Here is an 18,597-nt window from a genome sequence, read left to right as displayed (position 1 = left end):
TATCCCATCTGATATATCAATTTCTTTAGAGTTGAGTTCTATTTAAGTGCAATTTCTCTATGTGCTTAGAAAAACACTGTATTACTGATGCTACACATAATACTATTTGCATTGTATCAGACAATGAGATTCTGCAGATTTCCAATGGGCTCTGAAGGTGCCTGTGAGAAAATGCTTCAAAGGACTAGAGCTTTAAAAAGTTTAATCAGGTTTAAACACATTTTCAATAATGACTTTTTATTTATTTTTAGTCACTCTACCTTGTATATGGTATCATGCAATTCAAAAACAGGAATTTGCTCACTTACACTAGTGAGAATTTTTACTCCTGAGAAAAGAGGGATTGAGCAGGACAAGCATCAGTTTGTCAGCTCACAATAATTCTTCTTTAAGAGCACTGGGAAAAAAAAGTACAACCAAAAGCAACTTAGACCCCAAAACTGAAGAAAGAAAGGCAGGATGTGTGGGCTTCATCCCTTAAATAGTCTGTCTCTGTTCTTGGGCTGGGTCTGTCTGTCTGCTCCAGCAGTGCAAACTACCTCTTTAACCTGCTGTAGTCTCATGTCATTGATTTAATTGTCACCCTCTAATTTTCTCTCAAAGCCTAGGCTTTCCACTGCCTGAAGGTTTCACAAGAAGCTTGTTTTCAGAGAGCAAGAAAGTAGAGGTCTCTCTCTCTCTCTCGTGTGTTCAGACTGACAGAAGACAGAAAGCAGCCTCTGGTTCTTTCTGTTTTGTAAGGTAATATTAAATAACAGCTTTACTGTTTTGGCCACATCCCTAAGCACCAACCAGTATCCCATCAGCGTTTACACATGCAGATTGCATTTATTCCCTTATACTATCAGAGTTAGAAACAAGCATACTTACAGACTGTAGGCATGAAAGCTAGCAATAAGTATGACAACGGCTATTTTTATCTGCAGGATGCTGAAAGCGTTCCCAATCTGCACAAGCAAAAAGACTGGCCAAGTGTTCTCCTCTGATCATGAGAATAAAGAATATAAAGAAAAGGTCCTGAACACAAATTCCTATTTTGTCATGGATGCCATAAGTGATGGAAATTGTCTATATAACTGATGTTCCTGACTGCAGCAACAAAGCCCAGATTCAGGCAGAAGATCATGAAATTACAGTACAATGAAGGAATTTATCCATCTTTTTCATTATTTCATCTCTCCACTTCACCGATAATATATATGAAAAACTCATATTCGTTGGTCTAAAGAACAATAGATATGTCATATCATCATCTGGACCAAATCACACATCTCCTTCTTCTCCTACTCCAGACCTGCATCTTCTCCATCATCACCAGTAGCTCTCTGTCCCCGTACTTGACTTGCTAATATGATGACTTTCTAATAGCAGCATTTTGTATCCACTCCATCTCCTGCCATCCTCCTCCCTGTATCAAAAAGAGGGATGCTATGCTCAGATCTCCCCACCTTTAGGCATCTTAAGGTATGGTGAGTCAGTGCTTCCTCATGCCACTTGTACTGTGGGACACAAGACCAGTTGTCATCAATACAGCAGTAGCATCAGCATCTAAATAAATTAGTTATCAGTGAATTGAGAGTCAGGCTTAGGCCAGAACAGGGAAGACTGAGGGAGGACAAAGTGAAGCCATCCAAGTCAACCCGTTATGAATGGCCTTGGGTCTGGAAGCAATTTAGCTGCCTTCCCAAATGCAGTTCTATTGAGTAGTACCATCAGTGAAGCAGTAGACCACCTGCAGCTATGAAACTCATACAACTACACCACTGCTTCCAAAGCTCTGATACATTGCCTGCAGGTTAGGTCAGCATCCTCACTGGAGGATGCATGTGACCACTGAATAGACGCCTATCTCTCTGCTGGCTTTGAAATAAGACAGATGTTCTGCACGTGGTTATTCAGCTGGGCAGCCAGATGGATGCAGCAGCTAGACATACAAGCCCTGGATGTAAAGTGACGTCAGCACAAATGCGCTTTCCTATTGCTGCTCCTGTAGGAGCTGCAGTTGAAGATGTTAACTGATATTAAATCAGTGGGAATTTCAACTAGGAAATGTCAGAGCCTAGGCTGACAGTACTATTCTCTACACTGTTATTTTCTACAAAATTTATTCATTGTCTCATTAAAGTGTTCTGTACCAATGCAATATGTTGAATTATCTCCCCTGCTAGTGTGGTATTGAAGGCTTTTTACAATCCATTGACGTTATTTCAGTCTTAGCAGATACCTTACGAGTTATTTCAGTTTTCTAATGCTCTAACAGCATAACTGAACGTGTTCCCTTTAGATCCCTGTTTCAATATATCATTAAAAAATGTTGCATATGTTAAAAAGCATCTCTCCACACCCCCAAATCTACAGTAATTTTGCTCTGTTACACCTTTTAGAAGGTTGTAGAACATTTATGGTTACCAACAAGAGCTGATGGCTGTTTGTGTTTGAAGAAGCATTTTCTGGGCACACGCCAAGCTATCTTAAATTTCTATAAAAGCAATGAAAATTACTACCATCACAATTGCCTGATTGTGGCCTATTATAATGGAATTAACATAAAACATCTAAAGAAGCATTTCAAAGTAGTACATTTTTATACAATAATCTGATTTGAAGCTATCACCATCTGAGGAAAAACTACTTGAAGATTAACATGACACCCTGTGTTAATACAGAGATAAACATGCTCATGCTCTGATTGGAAGCAGCCAACTGAATACATTTGTCTCAGTGCAAGCCTACAGATCTGAGAGAAGCCAAGAAAATAGTGAGGACTGAGACGAGGGGAGCACACTGTCCCATGACTGACGTCAACAAAACTTAATCAGATATCACAAATCTGATCAACTTATAGCGTATAATTTCTTTCGAAAGAATTTGTTTAAAGTTGAAGTCATAAGATATTTCATGTTTCACAAGCTTTCAGTCACTGTGGTAGCTCTCACGCTCATTTCAGATTTCACAGCCCACTGCAATATAACATATCACTTTCCAGTACCAAATCATAGGCAATCTGATAAAGAGCTTACAAACCTCAGGCTCAGCAGTACAACTAATCACATCAGAGCATGTAAGACGTCTGCCTATAACACAGCCTAACTGCCTGAAACAACAAAGAGCAAACTTTCCAGAGTTTAAAAAAAATGCCTAAGAATCAAGAGTCATACCTATGTTAAAAAAATAAAAATGGAACACTGTGCGATAGTAGACGTGAAATCTTCACATAGCTATCACCTGATCCCTTGGTGCCTGAATCGTTGTGGTTTTGGCCCATAGGCAGGAGTGAAGCTTTCCACATGGCAATGGTGCTTCAGACCCAATGATCTGGACAGGCCCCAGAGCCACATCCAAAGTCTAGAGGCTTTTAGTCATCAAACTAAAGGCTCCTGTTCCTGCTCTTGCATTTAATCCAGAGACTTTCACACAAAGTGTAAACACGGTTTCTGGAGCAAGGGCTCAAACTAGGCTTCATCCTTTCCTTGTGTGTTCTTACTTGCTTGATCTCTGCCTCTCTAGTTTCCAAAAAGATATCAGACAAATATTCCTCACAGATTAGAACTGCAATGCAAACATCACAGACAATATGTGTTTTGAGGGCAATGTGCATCATTGCAAAAAACTTTTTATGACCTGCAGGAAGCTGCCATATGCTATAAACGGGCAGAACTTGAATCCCTTCTTTGAAGTACCACAGTGCAACATCTCCTGCATTACCACATGCCAAAGCAATCATTTTTCAAAGAGACACTCAAGTAGGGAACACCAAGAACCAGAGCCACATGAAGTGACAGACTTTAACTCCAGCATGCTCTGATTTAATGCAAACACATTCCCTGTTTCTGGCTGTCATTGATCCTTGTGGGAACAGGCTGGTATTATAGACACAGCATACAAAATCACATGCCTTGCCACAGTGGCTAGGAAGATAACACATCATCAGCATAACAGAGAAATTTATCAACACATAGGAATGCAGACACATTGCTTATGTTCAGGGTATTCAGCACTTGTTCACTGAGAGCATGGTGAATGCAGGTGGTAATGAGCAGCACCAGGGATAGATGGATTTGCAGGCAAAGTATCAGTTCTGCAGTGTGGGTGGAGAAAGGACATCATAAGCAGAGATGCAATTTAAATTGAAAACAAATTCTTTATCAAACCTGAGAAGTCATGGTATTCTCTGTCACTCATTGCTTCAAATTACCAAATGGTTAATTTAGTGTTGTTTGTTGTGTGGGTAGCTCTGTTACAGGCTGAGTGATTCTCTTAGGACTAAAGAAAAGATTTTCAAAAGAATGCATTTCCATGTACTTCAGAAAATGGCCAGAAATTATTTTTTTTTTTCCATATGTGCTTAGAAGGAACTGCTTTTGGGGGAAAAAAAAAAAAAAATCATAAATTTTGAACACACTGCTCAGATGCTGAAGTAAGATACATTCATATATTTATGATATATATTGCTGCAGAAAAAAAAAATCTCTAAAAATGTCATCTCGAGGCAGTATCAAAGTCAGTCATGCTAGCCTCCTTCTTTCTCTGGAGTTGGAGTTGTGTAGGCTTTAAGGTCCCTTCCAACCTCAGCCATTCTATGATTCTATGAAGGTCAAGTGGCTTCCTGAAGGTCACACAGAAAAGATTAATACTGGAGCTCAGCATAGAACCAGACACATCCTGATTGTTGTAATGCATGACTTCCCTAAAACCCTCCCTTTTGACAAGTGCCTTTGCAAAGAGTCGGGCTGGGGGTGGCTGTACCAAAAGACTCAGAATGGTAGTCATCAAGACTGGGAAGAAGGCAGCTGCGTTCCTTGCAGCAAGGCAATGGAGACAAAAAGCTGTACCCATACTCCTCTGTCAGCCTTTACCACAAGCTCCTCTCATAAATTCCTAATTCAGCTCCTAACTGTTGTTAAAGTAGTTGGATTAGGGATATATGACAGGACTAGTATTTTGAACAGAATTAGAAGAACAATTTATTGTTTTTATTAGCTGTTCTTCAGCAACCTATCAAGGCAACATTATTTATGCAGTTCTAACCTAAATCAAGACTTTACTGCCTTTAGAGTATCCAACTTCCCTATAATGCCAGTGTATATCATTTTCTGAAGGACTCATAGATTTAAAGCAGAATCACATCCTACTGTAGAAACTGCTCAACAATTCAAGTCAAAGGCATGTGTACCACAAAGCAGAAATAAAATAGTAATTAAGGTATAGCTCATGCTATTTCACATTCATGACAGAGGTAACACAACAGAATGTTTGTCAAATTAGATACTTGAATTCAGGTAGCAAAGCTCTTATTCTATTTATCTTAAAAAATAGCACTCCAAATAACTGACCATCATACTGAAATCAATGGAACAGATATTGTTCTGCACTCAGAAGCCTACGCCGTTTCAAGAGAAAATAATACAGGTGCTGCACTAGATTGAGAAAATCTGCTTGACTTTAAAAGACACCAGACAACTGATCCTATTAGAACAGCTGTAACACACTGTCTAGATGTGGAAGTCAAAACTCGCCTGAGGTCAAGGCTGCATTCCCTAAGGCATTAAAAAAACACATAAAGAATGCCCTCCATAGGTCATGTTCAAAGCTGAGAGGTGAAATGAGCTGTCTAAGATTTGACAACTGCCAAAAGCACGGGCCTCACAAATGTCCAAACTTAAGGACACACCTGTCCACACTGCCAGGGATGAAACATAAAACTGAAGAAGAAGTTGTCATTGGAAGAGTTCATGCCAGCTGATGCTTCCTTACAACAACTTGATCTGAGATGAAATATAAAAGGCCTGTTTCCATGTAACTATCTCTTCTTATGTAATTTTACTACACTAGCACATGTATTCAGAAAGCCCTGAGACATTAAAAATAAATGCTTTTTTGACTAGGAAAAGCTTTCTGATCTGGAGCCTAAAGTAGAGAAGACAAAAGGTCATCTAGTGCTAGGGAAAACTGGACTTTTATTGTAGCCCTTCAGAAGTAGGTGAATATTTTCATCAGTACTGGCTTACTGTTTGCGGCAGTGATAAGAACAGAGGACAATGCACTATTTCTCTAGAGCCACCTCCACAGAGAGGACTGTCCTTCCAGTTCCTCAGGAGCTGACACATCCAGAAAATTTGATGGGATTTAGTAATTGTTGCTGGCAAATCTGAAAAAGATTGGCTTTTTGGCTTGCTAGACAAATATTCCTTGTGTCTATGTTATACTTGTATGCATTCTAAGCTCAGTCCGGGCTCAGCATGACCTTACAGCAGGTAATGCTAGGGTTCTTCTAGGACCTCAAGCTATTTTAAGAGGGGAGAGAAGGGTCTTCCTGACTACTCACGTGGCTTCCCCTCCAGTTACAGCAATTCCATTTTAAGGAAGGATGTTGGAATTGGATCCTGAACTGCCTCCCTGACTGACTTCAGGCTCCAGAGGAATCTTGGCTCTGAGCCTGACTTTAAGTGGCTCCAGTACTCTCTGCTACCTGTCCACTCAAATGAGCAGATTATCAGGCTCAATAGCGTATATGCATGCCTGAGATCATGACTACAGCTTCTAGATAACAGGCTTGGTAAAGAACCTGACTCTTCTCAAAGTCAGTAAGGTTTCTACATACTTCAAAGTGGTCCTTCTCAGCTCTGCTGTGTTAAGGTCAGGGAAAATCAGAAAAAGTGGTTAGAGGGAAGGACTGTAATGAGAAAAAGGAAAAAAGGAAGAAAGTCGATCACAGATAAATAACTTCAGGGGGGTGCCTGGAATTTAAATTTTTGGTTTCCTTACCAGCTAATGCTACCATTGTCTCCTGGAACACACTTATTTTTGTTGTCAAACAACCCTTAGCAAGTGTTATCTTGGAGTTGGTAAATTCCATTAGGAGTTGTGCACCTGTTCTCCCATTTTAATCTCCAAAATCTACTGACAGTTTCTTCTAGGTGCCAGAATACATCAAATCCCATCTACAGGATATGTCAGTTCACACTGGCAGGGAGTGACATTGGCATAAGGCATGATTCGGAATCACATTAAAGCTTTTGGCATGCCATTTCTTTACATTCCACTTGTAATTAATTATGTCCAGACTACCAGATGGGATGTAGAGTATACTTTAAAAGAGTAATACTGGCTTTTCAGTTGGCTTATTTACATTAAAATTAAGGGCTTTCCTTTTTTAAACAGGAAAGAAGAGCATTGTTTGTGCCACAAATGATTTAAAGAGTCTTTTTCAAAATACGATATTCCCGAATGTGTAGTTAGTGAGAGAAGTTACCACAGTAACATAGTTCAGTTTTTGTTTCCCCAACTGGATGATGAAATAATGATTAATTATCCTCATGTTGGGACAGTTACCAAGCCAAACACATTTATTTAAAACTCTACTTTTCATGGACAACTGTATAGATTTTATCTACAACTGAGAAGTAGATCAAAAGGCATGTGAACGAGGTCAAAGAAAAACTATATTTCTCTAGATTTGAATATATACCTAATTATTTTCTGCTTTAATCCACTAGTAATTGTTGGTCCCAAAATATAACTTTTTTGAGTCAGATTCTTTAAATAATTTCCTACCATTGCTCAGCCTCCTAAAGCTAGCTGTAAAACTTACATGAGTTCAATCAGATTTTGGCCATTTTTTAAAGAATCTCAGAATCATCCTATGAAAGAACTCTGAGAGCTCTACACTCAGATATTTGCTCCGGACTCATCCTGAAGACCACTTCTAGTTGTGTGTGATCAGAATTCAACTTAGAGAACTGAAGTCAGCAAACTGTGAAGTAAAATTTGCTTTTTTACTGTAAGTTATTGTTCTGAATTATAAAGTAAGTTATACACTGCTTTAGCAGTACAGTAACCTGACAGTAAACTAGGCTCCCACAAACACAGGCCTAGAGAACTTAAGGTATCCACATTATCTGGATTGTCTGGATCTACATTCTAAATATCATAATGCAGAAGATAGCAACTAGATCAAGACTTTCTGAACAATCTTAAATTCTGTAAAGTCTCAAATCCTTCACAGAGATACAGAGGGCAAAACTGGTGCTCAAATGTCAGAATTTTCCAAAGGGCTCAGTTTACAACATAGGTCCAAAAGATTTTGCCCCTCAGATGAAAAAAGTTGGCCTTTGACTAATGGCAAGGAAGATAACAAATGATACAGAAGGAGATACAGTTGCAAGCTCAGATTTTCCAGAGACATATTTTTTAGGGAATCATGTGTTAAAAAGAAAAAAAAATATATATATATATTTATTTATATATATATATATATATTCTAAAAAAAAAAAAAAAAAAAAAAAAAGGAGAAGAAGAAGAAAAAAAAAAGGAGAAAGGAAAAAAAGAAGATATTTAGGAAAAAAAATCACCCAACCTAATATAGCTATCTTAGAGTAGCAAATGATGGGATAAATGTTCCCACAAGAAATACTTTTTGCTGGAAAATTGTACTGGAAAGCCAAGATGATTAGAAAGACTGTTGCCTGCATGAATAATGAGTCTCAAATATATTCAAATACATTCAAGAGTGCTCCATATGCAAAGGGACTTCTTCATCCAAATTTTAGAAATAATTTAAGAACCTCAGAGAACCCCACCTGACTCATACTGCACAATTTCATGAGCCCAAAATCTTCCTGAAGTTCATTCCAATAATTTCAGAGAACTTACAGTGAACTTCAACAATGAAGTCTGTGCCCATCAGTGCAACATCTTCACAGGAATCCATTCATTGCCACGTTTTTGCTGCATCAATTCATATTCCTGCAATTAATTCTTCTGCATTTACTTGCCTGATTTTATTATCACCATCACAGAATAACTGGTGCCCTGAGTTCAAACACTTGCACCAAGCAGGGCTCCATTAGATGAATTTGCTCTGGGTCTTTTCCAGACAAGTTTTGAAACTCTCCAAGGATGAAAATTCCACAGCCTGTTCCAGTTCACAGTTGCCCTTACTTTGAGGACATTTTTGTTAAATCTAGCCATATTATCCCCATGCTGCATCATATAAGCATCACTTCTAGTTGTTCTGCTGTGAACCTCCAAGAGGAGTTTGGGCTACATCTTTTCTGTAGCAACCCACACTAAGCTGTTACGAACAGTAATTACCCTCTATTCCCCAGGGTACATCTCCTGAAACAGCCAGGCCTGTTGATATATGCACTGCAGGCTTGTTTCCAGAGCCACCAGCAGTTCTCAAACCAATGCTAGCAACTGTTGTAGTTTTCTTATTTCAAGGAGAATGGTGAATTTTAAAGCTACACTGAAACTACCAGGGCACGTAGAGAAGAAGAAAAAAAAAAAAAGAAAAAAACAGCATCTGGCTCAGATGCCAGATAACTACTTTGAATAACAGCTTATCAACTGTACAACTGTAGCAGTTAATTAAATTGTGGTGTGATCAGAAAACTGAGTCTTCATCTGATCAGAATAGCTACCCCTTCCCGCCCATATCATCACTCTGATGCTCTCACAGACATTTTGAAAATTAAGATGGCACATATTATTTTTAACATTCAATATATCAGTGAATGTCTTTCTTCAGAAAAGTGCTTCTTCCTAGAGCACAAATCTAAACACACACATTTTTTTTCTTTCTTTTTTTTTTCTTTTTAACTACAGTAATCACAAGGAGAGCTTTTCTTTCTTAATGGGATCATAATTCACCCAGAACTATTTGGAGGTTTACTTTTCACAGTAAACATATGATTAAACATAACCATACGCATAAAAATAAACATCCATCATGACTAAGGCGGGCTTTTATCCTAGCCAGGAGAAGCCTTCTACATTCCAATTTTTTTTCTGATAATTTGAAAGACTACTTGCAATTCTCCTCTTAGGTACCAATTGGTAATCTTTAAGAAGTGATCTGATTTTGCTAAGGGTAGAATATCCAGCACATCCACAGTGCTTCTCTGTTTCTGAAAAATACAGCTTGTGTCATGATTGAATATGAACAAGAAAGCACAACTAAGGCTCACAGCCTTACATTTCATACCTCTTTTTTTTTTTTTTTTGCTCATGCTCAAAACCATGTAGCTCTCAGTATGATCTTAACATTAGTGAGGGAGGAATAGTTGTATGAGTCTGATAACGAATTCTGCATCAAATGCCCTCAGTGTGTGAAATCAGTAAACTTCACAGTACAGTTCAGCATATTTATTTTTTAGAATATAAGCCAATACTTGAAACAAAATCATATTTTGTATTGTTTATGACAGGTTGGACACAAAAAGGAACAATATTAGAAACATAAGTAGAAGGTGAGAATATGGTGGCCAGTTCGTGAGGTAATGTGCAACATTAAAGACGAACAATCTTTTCATGGGCACAGTAGGAATTTTAAGCGATTATTGAGGCTTGGTGTATTGAAAGAGTCCCTGATAATGAGCTGTTGATTCATCTATCTGGAAAAAAAAAAATTAAACGGAATAAGAAATTTTAATTGAAGGGAAAGGGGAATCACACAACCAGCATGAAGAAAATAAAGGAGAATAAGATTACACTCCTTTCATGCTTTGATATGGATATCAAATGCAGCTCATGTCAATACCAGTTTTGGGGCTTTCATTTTGTATATGTGTATTGTTGAGCACTTCAGTTTGATCCACAGTCCTGAACAGCACAAAACCTGGGGACAGTGTAACATTAAAACAGCTGATTCGGTTGCAATCTAACATAGTAAATAGAAAATCAGTTCATAAACACTTCCTCACTCTCTGCTCTCCAAAATGAAAACAGACTGACCTCCAAGTTTGGTGCTGGTCATAAATAAAACCATCACTAGACCTGATCTTCACCTGGAATGAACTGAGTGAACAGACAACAGACGAAACTCTATTTGCAGACAACCAAAAGTCTGTTCTTTTCTAGTTAGAAGGAGATATATGTCCTCTTCCCAAAAGGGAAATCCAGCAAATTAAAATGTTATCACTACTTTGACTAAAATACTATTTATCGAAAAGCTTTAAGAACTTCAAAGTCCACAGTTACATGTAAGTTCCCTTTTTATTTTTAACAAAGCTGGGTGATATCCAAAATTTTAAGTTAAACCATTTTTAAAATGAATATCTTAAGTCACCCACTTTCCTTTGGCAAGCATTTGTCCCTTATTTTAGAGTCCATATCCTATTCTGGAAATAAAAAACAAGGGATGCAGCCACTACTTCTTAACTAGTCCTCATTGACTCTCATTTTTCACGAGTGACAATTCTACTTCTAATGAAACAAGACACATTCCATATTAAAAGTGGGGGGTTTCACTACCCTGCACACACACTTTCATTTTCCTCCAGTGTATTTTTACATTTAAAATTGAGCAACTTGATACTGACATTAGTTTAATGCATGATCTCTATGCAAGGAATGCACCAAGTGCTCTGAAGTCACCTGAAGGTGTCAGGAGAAAAATCTTGTTCTTGAAACATGTGTACACTTGTGCATAGAATCCACTTTTAAAAATACTAGTATTTTACACCAATTTCTTAGTGCCTTCTCTGAAGTCCACTGATCGAGGCATGAATTCATAAAATCATTCACAACATAGAATGCCATTACTTTGTCCTTCAAAGATGCATACTCTCCTCAGAATCCCCTCCTTTGTGCTGTTAATTATTATTAATTATTCTTTTGAATGCAAGTGGAAATGTAACTCTCATTAAAATCTTTTTTTCTTTTGAACCTTTTTTTTTGGAAGCCCCCAGAAGCATTTGATTTGGAATTGATACATGCTCCAATATTGATCAAACAAGGCTTTGATTTCCCTTTGTTTCTCCCCCCTTCTCTCTATCACCAGTTCACATTTCACAAACCAGAAATGATAAAAGCTGCAGGCTAGGAGCTAATATTCCAAATGCAACTTGGAAGAAATACAATTTGTACCTATGTTGTTTGTCTTTCAACCAACTAAAATAATTAGTATTTCATGAATGAAAGAAGAAAATTAAAATGTAACCATTGTGATTGGGTGGGATTATAGACAACAATAACTAGGCAGGATCCTGAGAGCAATTAAAGACATGTCATCGAGAAGAACAGAGACGCACTATCCTATATGCCCTAATAATAGCATGTGAAAAATATTTCCCTATGTCATTAGATTACTTTAAAAAATACAGCAGAAACGCAGAGGGCAGTACTTTGGAAAGCCATGAATCTGAGTTGATCACCAAGTGATCAGAGCCTGAAGACCATGCCCTGCTTATGTTATCACACTGCAACACGCTACAAACTGATCTGCCTCCTTCCTTTTACAGATACTTTTCCAAGACATCTCTATCTTTACCGGCAAAGTTTCGGGGACTCTTATGTTTCTCTGTAAATTGGTAAAGTTGTTGTTTCAAGCCATTTTAGCCTAAGCCTCATGTCTCCCCTTGCCTCCTTACCTTCCATCTCTCTGCCTCCCAACTTGCCCTCACTTCTTCTGAACTCTCCTCACCTTCATCTTTACTCCTGCCTCTTGTTCCAGTCATGCCCACAGGGACCCGAGCCTAACAGGCCAAGCAAAATTTATTAATTTGGGACCTGCTGTAGAGGTTTCTTCCTTCAGTGCTTCAAATAGTGAGTCACTATTTAAGCTAAAATCCAACACCACCAGGAAACTGTGTTCCTATGGATTCCAGCTTTTATGATGCATCGTTATTGATTTCTTTGTTGCTTCACGTTGATTCATCTCTACTGAAATGTGTATTTTTGATATAAAGTAATTCTCTGTTGCCTCCATTTTAGACCTTTAATTTGAGAAAATGACCTATAGTAATAAAAGGAACTTTTGAAAGCTGAAGCCACTTACAGCCAAAGATTTCGAGAAGAGTTTTGTCACATGGCAGTCACTATCAGTTTATCAGATGGAAAATTTTCTTTCTCCGGATAGTATCTCAGCTACAGCAAAGTCCTGCAGGAGCAGGGTTAACATCTGCCCTCCATGTCATACCCAACAGAGATGTTCAGAGCCTACCGACAAGCACGGTCAATTTGGTGCCTCAGCCCCCATTTTGGCCTGCTAACCTGCACTTGCTCTGATCAGATGCCTCTGGGTTCTGACTGAGAATAGCCAAGAGATATTCTGTGAAGGAATGTAAGAGCAAGTCAAACATACAATGATGTTTCCCTCGTATATTCTCCAACCTCTGATTTCCTCAGCTGGACACTATTTTTATGCCTTAGAAACCTTCACGGTATACTTCTTTTCAGTAGCTTCTCCTGTCTTAACCTGGATCTGTTAAACTTATCGTGTCCAATGCAGCTTTGTCTGGTACAGGTCTCTGAAGAACCTTTATTTGTTTGCTATCATTCTACTTCCTGCTAGTTTCATTTGACAGCCCTTATTCCTCTTTAATCAACACAGTGAGCAGTCATTTTCCTCTCCATTCACATCATCTCTTCCAAGAGAATGAAGACAAATATTTTCAAGACACAAATTAAGGAAACTAGGAATCATTCAGAACTTAATTGCTGAACTATTCAAACTATTTCACTTGCAAAAGTTCTTGGATTTGAGGGATTTTTTGCAGGTCACATAAAAAACAACAGCAAGGAATTCCTGGCAATTGCCAGCAAAAGTAGTCTGACACTTTAGCTGCAAGGTCATCTTTCTCCCTCATCAACAAAGTGCTCTATAAGCTTGTGAAAGTTGTAATGCACTCTCACATACAACATATCAGTTCAATACGTTCTCCATAATGAACAGTACTTATTTCCTTTGAAATGGCAGCAAGGGTTTCATGCAGTTTCTCACATACTTTCAATGAACAAGTGTGACGATGAAAGAAAAGTCTCTTGAGATAGAGAGAAGATGTAGTCCCATACATCTAGGAGCTGCCTGTACTTAACTTTAAACAAGACTCTCTGGAAGGGTCCTATGGATGGAGAACAGTACTGAAGCCCCAGCATACTGTTTGTGAGTTTTCATTTACATTAAATAGAGATAAGTTGGCCACCTACTGTTAGTATTTGCATATCAGATGGTTTTGTCTCACATCAAGAGAAACTAAATGGTTTTAGTTTTAAACAGATGGCAAACTGTTGGCAGGAGCTTTCAGAGGCATTAAACAATTGTATGGTAAAGTAGGACTCATAGGACTGATGAGAAATAAAATACCCAGTGATAGAAAGTGACCTGAAATGAAATTTAAGGTATAGGCCATCACACAGCAGGATACTGAAAACCTTCCTACAGATCTGCGTTCTGCATCTAGCTGCTCCCATCTTTTTCAAGGACAGAGCAATAGCACCAGGTTGAAAGTAGATTTGCTTTTTGGAATAGTGAAAATCCACATCCAAGTTTGGATCAGAGTGTTTTCATGTTTCTCACAGACTGTTTCACACAGAGTTCCCATCTCTCCTGATCCAGATGAAAATACCTCTAGGTGAGACAGAACAGCTGAAACAAAACACTGCAAAAACAATTTGCAGTAATAAAAGTCAGTCTATCAGCCTATCAAACAAGATTATATAAAAGACATTCCTGAAAAACACACATATAAATGCCTTCTATCTAGGCTGTCACCTGCAATTCACCTGTCTAAAATCCTTATTTAGGCACCAGAGGAATACAGCTGTTGGGATGCATGTGCAGCTTAGTAAGCTCGAGCATACTAAGGATATCCCACAGCTTGCAAGGTTGGAAAGACTCACATTTTGCCTGGCCTCAGTGCAGTCTTAAGCATGGGGAGCCCACAGGATCATAGCTGATTCTTTGTCTGGTGCAGGAACTATGGGTGGGATGGAAAGCACTGCCTGAGAACCGAGACTGCACTGAAACTGTCCCTACTGCAAGAGATAAATCTGAAAGTTAACACATATGGTTTTTTGCTGCTTAGAAGGAGAAGTACAAAATAGAGGCTGTTTAGTTTAGTCTGAAGGAAACAAGTCAGCTAGACATACAGAGTGACAGCTGTTATGTGGCATTCAGTTGAAGCTGACCCTACAAGCTTTTACACCAGTGAAGAGCCCATGTCAGTTAAACCTTCCCCTGTCATCGTCACAGCCAATCAACCACCATTCCTAACCCTCCTTCTAGCATCCCTATTCATCCCTTCACAATGCCTTGAGCTTTTGATGTCATGATATACCAGCAAACACTCCTGAAATGTATTGGAGGTAAGAACATTTTGGCTCCTGCTGGGAGCTTTGAATAACTACAAGAAGATAGTAATTTTGAGGAAACCTAAATTTAAGCTGTAGGTTTTCTCCTTCTGTAGGTACTGACAAATTAAAGAATACTTTGGATTCCGTGGAGGAGGACCCAAATGCATTTTAAAAATGCATTAAATTCCTTTTTCCAAAGCTTCAAGGCTTCTCTAATTCAGAGAAGATGGAAATGTTCTTATACATAGATGTTTTTTATCTACCAAATAGCAAACCAAAACGAACTGAGTAGGGAAGGAGAAAGACAGTTCTTTGTGAAAATGGTAGGTTCACAATTTCTTCCATATTATGCCTAGGATCACACAGTCCTTTTCATTTACGCTTTATTATATCTCTAGCAAGTAAAAAATGCTTTGCAAATGCTTTCAAAACATGGCATAGTTTTGCCCCATGGTATAGTCCTTCACTCACATCTCTTTCTGAAGCTTATTCTTCCTGGGCTCGCTTCCCAGATTCACAAAAGAAGAGTCATGGTTAAGGAAAATCAGTGCTTAGGTTTCCATTTTCATGTGACAGATTATGTACCACTGGTTTAACTGATTTGGCTATTGTTCTTACTGAATCATCAGAATGAAACTCCATTACAAATCAAAAAATTTGCACTTAAAACATAGTTGACTTAAAATATTTTCACTTTTTGCATCCTTTTGTATCCAAGACAAGCTGGCAGGATTTCTGGATACACATACCCAACACTGCTGAATCTCTGTTTTTTAAGAGAAAAAAATTTCAGTCCAAAAATTTTGCTCCTCAGTGTTCTTGCCCCCTCTTTCTCTCATGCAATCATTTTCAGCACACATTACTGCTTATCTCTGCATCTCCAGTACCCTACTGCTGGAATTCATTTCATGCAGTAAAAAATTCTTTTTTCCTTTATACAGAAGTGCTGACATCGGTAAAAACATACATTCTCTTATAGGCAATTAGAAAACCAGCACGCAACCATGAAATCTTCCAATATAATAAAAACAAATTTAAAGAAAAAGGAAAAAAAGAGAGAAGAAAGCAAACATTTCCCTAGAGAATACATGCAGTTCCCAAGATGGTCTTCTATTTTTTCATCTGTCTTTCCTCTTTGCACCCAAATTGACTCCAATACACACCAGTCAGTCCAACCCATCCAGAATATGTGTTTTACCAGATTCAGCAGGAACACATTCTGTTCTATGATTTGTATGCTTGGAGCCCTTTCAAAGGCTATATATTTCTACTTACACTTCTACAATATACTTCCAAGTATAGTACAGAAGCACTTACCTCCCGAAAGTCACAATCTTATCTCCCCATCCTGATCCAAGACAGCAGGACTCCCAAAGCTAGTGCTTAGTGTTGATACCAGATCTTTCTTTTGAGTAACTGAGAGCAGCAGTAAGACAAGCACTCCTTGCCAGTCAGTCACATCCATGAAGAACTGAAGGCAATCTATCACTACTTTAAACAGTTAACAGTATAGAGCCAAGACCTAAAGTGAAAACACAGATGATTTTACAAATAATACATATATATACATATATTCTTCTTTACAATCTGTAGGAAAATCTAACCTTCCCAGCACACACACAGTAAAGATTCACAATCTGGCCAGTGCTGCAAACACGCTTCAGTTCCCAAATCCTCTTGGGACAGCAAAATTAGAGGAAGCTCTTTACCCTTACTATAGGCAGAGGGTTCAGATGGGTACATATCTTGCAGTTTGCAAACAAACCTCACTAGACACTAGGCTAAACTCTTAAATGCTTAGAATTTCATTGATTTTGATCTGATTATCCAGGATACATAAGAAACTTTTGTTTTGTTTTATTTTGTTCCTTGGCTTTCCTGACTCAGGGAGGAAGGATGAATCAGGATAAATTGTAGTGAAGTAGAACAGAGGCATTTTGGACAGAGGAATACCAGAAGGATTAGCACAGGTATACTCCCTTGCTCTAAAATGTAGTCATCCTTCTGCAGAACACATGGCCACCCTGTCCTGGCATCAGCATATCCTTCAGAACAGTCATTGCCTCTCTCTTTGCAGAATATGGCTGCTGTGAGCACCAGTGTAAGCACAAACTGAGTCTGTATGGTAGATATCTGACTCAGAAGACACTGAAAACAGGTCTAAATACTCATAGGAAGTCAGGAAAGGGTTAATATTCTTTCTAAAGATTTCCAGTACTCACATCATAGCACCTTGAAGCATACTAGATGTATGCAGCAAAGGATGCCTTCTTTAATTCTCATTAAGTGGTTCCTTTTACTTTTCATTCAGTATCTGTGAGATTCTGGTTTATGAATTGCCTATACCAATGGAGGCTATGGAGTGGGATGGGATTTAGCTAAGTGCAGGTTTTTATCCTCAAATACCTGGAGGCAACCTGGTATGGACATGCTGTGGCATAAATTAACATCTATTATCTCTACCATTCTATTTGATTCAGCCAGCAGAGCATCCAAGCAAAGGTTTCTTTGGAGTTCTGAGCCTGACTAAATGCCTCAGGTGCATTCAGTAAATTTTTCTCCATGAAAAACACATCCCTAAATAATACAGCATTGCAAAAAGTGAACAACAAACAGATCCTGCTTTGTTCATTAGCAAACAGCACAGGCTGGAAACACAAGACCTGCCAGGCTGCATCCTTCTAGCTCAGTCACTTCTCTTTGGGTACAACCAATACGAGGTGCTGCAGATAGGAGTAGAAGAAGCAATTCAGACAGACATGGATAAATTTGCCTCCATGATGGCCACTTGTTTACTACCAACCCTTACAGACCCACTATGTTGCCTCACACTGCAGAAGCTGATCACTTTACCCTGTCCTACCACGGAATGGAAGCAGTAAGGTACAAAATGCAGCATGGAGGTAAGTACTCTCAAAACAGAGGACAGGGCATGCCCAGAGGAAAGAGGAATCATGTGGTTATTTAATTTCAATAACACAACCAGAACTTCATTCACTGCTGCCAGATGATCCAGAGAATCTGGGGCTGAAGCAAAATCATTTCCCTCCTAAGATAGGGAGTGCTTAGCATGTGCTCACAACCCCTGTATAAGGAATCAACTTAGAAGCTGCTCCAAGTTTTGCTCCAAATGAAAACACCTGGGGGCTAGAATTCTGACAGACAGAATGAATTGGGGGAAAAAAAGAAAAAAAGAAAAAAAAAGACAGTTTTAATGCATTTAACTGTATTTCAAAAAAATTTTTATGTCTTCTCCTCCCATAAATTACAGTCTTTCAGCTTCAGCAAGAGAGAATGAAAAACTGGCTGCACAGGTTCATTGCTCAGAGAGAGAATAGGAACGATCTGTAAAGAAACTGTTCAGAGCTCAAAGATTAGTACTGAAGACTGCATGTTCATCATATATTAGAGTAGTTTCACACAAGAATAACCATGGCATGAAGAAAATGACTAAATGGAGGGGAAAAAAATCAAAAATTAGGCTATCACACGTCCTGAGATTGCTGAAAAATCAGGCTACCT

General features: G+C 38.5%; 1 long non-coding RNA gene across 5 annotated transcripts in view; it reads right to left on the bottom strand.

Annotated features, from left to right (window-relative positions):
• Positions 1–18,597, bottom strand: part of LOC116231132 (uncharacterized) — a 246,572-nt gene that overhangs the window by 67,475 nt on the left and 160,500 nt on the right. Inside the window, exons 3-4 of one of the 5 annotated variants that reach the window (XR_016465991.1) lie at positions 16,393–16,597; positions 10,155–10,394 (exon numbers count right to left, since the gene is read on the bottom strand). The exons of 3 other annotated variants lie outside the window; for them this stretch is intronic. This is a non-coding gene — a long non-coding RNA (uncharacterized LOC116231132). Of the gene's footprint in view, positions 1–10,154; positions 10,395–16,392; positions 16,598–18,597 lie in introns of those variants that run through there. One more of the 5 variants, XR_016465997.1, reaches the window with a different exon arrangement.

Source organism: Phasianus colchicus, chromosome 4 (assembly GCF_987193195.1).
Source record: "Phasianus colchicus chromosome 4, bPhaCol1.hap1.1, whole genome shotgun sequence".
NCBI lineage: Eukaryota > Metazoa > Chordata > Aves > Galliformes > Phasianidae > Phasianus > Phasianus colchicus.
Note: the sequence above shows the minus strand (reverse complement) of the source record. Positions and strands in the feature narration are given on the sequence as shown.